At 40.2% G+C, this 4,191-nt stretch overlaps 1 pseudogene; it reads right to left on the minus strand.

The window, feature by feature from the left end:
- Positions 1 to 361: 361 nt before the first annotated feature.
- LOC131508452 (U2 small nuclear ribonucleoprotein A'-like) lies at positions 362 to 1,320 on the minus strand (annotated as a pseudogene).
- Between the last annotated feature and the right edge of the window lie 2,871 nt (positions 1,321 to 4,191).

A 4,191-nucleotide genomic window follows, 5' to 3' on the forward strand; every position in this document is an offset into this window, starting at 1 on the left:
TCATATTAGAAGTGTCAAAACATCTATTTTATCTGGATAATGTCTTATCAGGAGTGAGTCTGGGGAAAAGAAATGGATTATCAAGGGGTAAAGTGTAATAAGCCATGAAAAACCCCAGGTAAATGTACAAAGCAAAAGCCCGAGCCCACTTACAATGAAACATCCATCACTCTTGGGAAAAAGGTAAGCAGATTTCTTTTTGGTTTATCAATTCCATTTGTACAGATCAGGATACCGAGTCCTCTCAAAGTTAAACATCATTCAAACTATTGATTCCCATAAATAAAGATGGTTATTATTACTACCTAGTACTTAAAAGCCCTAATACTTTACTTACAGTAACTTTTTTTTTCACAGCGAATGTCTTTGCATTTTTACTATTTGTAGAAAACTGGCATTTAGATTTCAAAATGTATGATGTCACAAAATTACCAGCAGCAGTCTTAAGCATTTCAACAATGCTTATGAACTCCACTTTGGTGACACAAACAAGGCTATTATTCCAAGTTCAAAAAGCAGGACTTGTCCCAGGAGGATGTTACACGTCCTGTAGATACTCAGGCCATCTTGCTGAGGACCCATTCGTGACCGTGTCTTCTTCCATCTCCTCTTCACCGTCATCATTGGGCCTGATCTGCTTCCCTGCCAGGTATCTGACCAGACTGCAGCAAGCCCTTCAGCCGCTCTACTTCAGCCAGAGTTGACGCATTTGCTATAGCATTCTTGATGGCTTCTACATCCCCTGGAGACGGTCCGCCTTTCTTTTTGTCAGTCGGCAAACCGGCACCTGGGTTGAAAGTTTTGCTTCTCCTGACAATATCCTTTGCAAGTTGTGCACCCCGTTTGCCCTTGAACATTTTCTCTGCTTCCTGACGCTCTTTCAGTTTCACCTTCTGGAAATCCAGTACTCTGACTTGCGGAACTTTACAAATTACATAGTCTGTAATGCTTCTTATTTGTTACAGGATTTCTTAGGATACTTAGGTAAGTCAGTGATTTGAGAGATGCCAAGGGGTCCAGATCACCCAGTTCCACGAGACTGTTGTTGGTGAGAATGAGCTCTGTCAGGCAGGGTAGAGCCTGATCAAGTGCCTCACCTATACGCCATATTCTATTGTTGTTCACTAATCATGTTTTCAGTCTTCTCAACAAAGGAAAACCATCCAGTTTCCTGATTTCATTGTAGAAAATCAATAGCATCAAACTGGTCCAAGGTAGCACCTAGATTTTCAATGACAGGAATTTTACACCCCCGGAGGTCCAGCTCGCGGTCCTGCACAGCGTTGCCTGCTCCATCAGCTCCGCCGTCAGTTTCACCATCCTGCCACCTCCCGCTGCCGGTGCGCGACCCAACGGCTGCTTCCCGCCGCCTCCGGCCCGCCAGATTTCCCAGCGTCCTACAGTGACTTAAATAATCCTTGAAACGACCCAGTATAGTAGGTTCTACGGCTAGTAAGTGATAAAGCTAGGATTTGCACCCGGTTGTTCCAGTTCTCAAGTCCATGCCCTTCATTAGTAGGCTATCTGTGGCCTCTCAGAAAGCACAGGAGATGGTAATTTTGGGATTTGAATGCAAAGATATAGGATTCCAACTTTCTGCTACCCTACTTTGCCCTGAAAAGATAATGCCTATGCAGTCCAAAGCCAGGAATGGGCACTCTTCCCTCTTCTCTCTGTTCTATGATGTCTATACATCTCTTCAACATACACTGACATTATTGGTCTTACACCATTAGCTTGTTTCTACTAGGACTGAATGTTACCACAGAACTGTAAGTTTATGTCAACTGTATAGACTACAACCTCCTGATTTCAACCAACATCATTCTTCAGAGAACCTCACATTCAGGCAAGGTCTTCACCTGACCACCAGTGCTATGTATCTATGCCAGCCTGTCAACAGAGTCATAGACTAAAATGCCACATGTCTAAGCCCAAATATGCTCTTCTTTCTAAGCCCCCATTTCTGTAAAATGGGATAATACAATATCATATTCTGGTTCTCAACCTTATACTCCTTCATTCCTTCATTTATTTCTTTGTTCTTCTCTCTCCTTTATTTCCACGTCAAATATCAATCCCTGCTTCTTCTATATGTTCTAGACAATTCCATTCCAGTTGCCTCCACACCAACTCAAACCTCCATCTCCTCCATGGAATGTTTCAAGAACTGCCCAATCCCCTATCTCATCTAAAATAGTTTCATTTATTCACATATTCACCTAATATTCAAATTTCTACTATGTATAAGACTCTATGCAAGGTAAGCACCAAAGAACATAGTCTCCTTGACCTCAATAATCTTCCCAAAATAACACCTATAAATTGTAAATGCCACCAAAGCTCCGCATTACCTATAGAAATGAATACCTAACTTATCCTTCATTCAAGGCCTTCTGAAACTCAACCCCAACCTAACTCACCACCCCTATTTCCCAGTATTTCCCTTCATGTGATCTTTGCTTCATAAAACTTATGATCATCAAATCAACAGCTAGCACTGGCTCCTGGTTCTTGGAATGTCCCCACCACAACCACCTGATGACCAACACACTGAAAATAAGTGTTGCCTTTTATATTATTTTATAATGTGAAAAAACATGCCCTGCACAATTAGATATTCATCAATTCCTTCACCATTATTTATGGATCAGTTCTATGGACTCTATCATTATCCAAGACAAATGTTCACTCAACAATTTTATACTTGCAGAGTTCTTTAGAAAAGATGGGTCTTGGGGCACCTGGGTCACTCAGTCAGTTAAGCATCCAACCTCAGCCCAGGTCATGATCTCATGCTTCATGAGTTCAAACTCCCCACTTGGCTCTCTGCTTTTAGCACAGAGCCTGATTTGGATCCTCTGGATCCTCTGTCCGCCCCCCTCACCTCCTGCCCCTCCCCTGCTGGTTATCTCTTTCTCTAAATAAATAAACAAACAAACAAACTTAAAAAAAGAAAAGAAAAGATGAATCTTTACAATCCACTCTGCTAGGCATTTCCCCAGAATTTTATCATTTGCATCTGTAGAGTGGTAGAAAGGGACAAAAGGAATATGAACAGCACGTATTAATGATTTCTAAGAGATATCAATAGACTGTGATCTGGAAGCTGCTGAGACTGCCTCCTGCTTGGTATTTTAATTAATCAGTTCAACTAAATAAAATCTGGTACAGACCTTCTACAAACAGAACTCAAGACTAGTATCCCCATCACATCTGGGCATCAGAGACACAACCAGCAGAGGAACACCATCTGCAGTAACTGCAGTTTTCTCTAGCTTTATGTTTGCCAGTCACCAAGGAATCAACAGGGAAAGAACTGCCATTAGATCCTCAAGGTCTAAGGCATGTGGTCCATGGTCTCCCCCAAAATTATTTAATACGACCTTCCCATAAAACATAAGACTTTCAATTTCCCCTTCCCAAAAGGTAACCTTTATGGACACAGGTTATTTTTCTCAAATGTGATAGCTTCTAGAAGTCAAATAAAATAGTTCTGCATGTGGCCTTAGAAACCACCATTAGCCTCTGTATACAAAGGTAGTAATAATGTAAATCACATGAAAAGAAATACGCTACCAAGACCTAGTAATTACATGATCAAGAAAGTTGCCTGCAAATTTGTAAGGCATTCCCAAATATAGATTCAGTCCAGAATTAACAATAACCACATCGTGGCTATTTATAATGAAGGGTTATAAGATTTATAATGAAGAGTTTATCAAAATGGCAGCCCAAATGTCAAACAGAGTCATCAGATTTGGAAGAAAAAAGATAGGTAGTATCTCACTGTGTTTTCAAACTTTTAAAACCTTGATATGACCAATCCAGAAAGATGGAACTTAGCTTGGACTCACTTGAATATTAAATTGAGGTGCTATTCTACTGCAGCAAACACTAATGCTTTACTTCCCCACCTTGCATTGTACTGATTTTGCTAGGAAAAATAAAAAGCTCAATGTTTGTGAATAAATCCCATAGATTTAAAAAACATTGGAAAGTATGTCACGGAAATCCTTGCCATTTATGAATTCACACTCCACTGTGAGACCATGGTTTTCTTAAATAGAATAGGAAATAGATGAGAAGATGTTGGAAATATTAATGAATAGAGTGCTGTGCATTCTGTTGGATTTCTCAAACTTTTTTGAAGTAAAGACAATAATGCTTTCAATTTTATTCTGGGCTTAA

The sequence above is a fragment of the Neofelis nebulosa genome, chromosome 4, assembly GCF_028018385.1.
Source record: "Neofelis nebulosa isolate mNeoNeb1 chromosome 4, mNeoNeb1.pri, whole genome shotgun sequence".
Taxonomy (NCBI): Eukaryota; Metazoa; Chordata; class Mammalia; order Carnivora; family Felidae; genus Neofelis; species Neofelis nebulosa.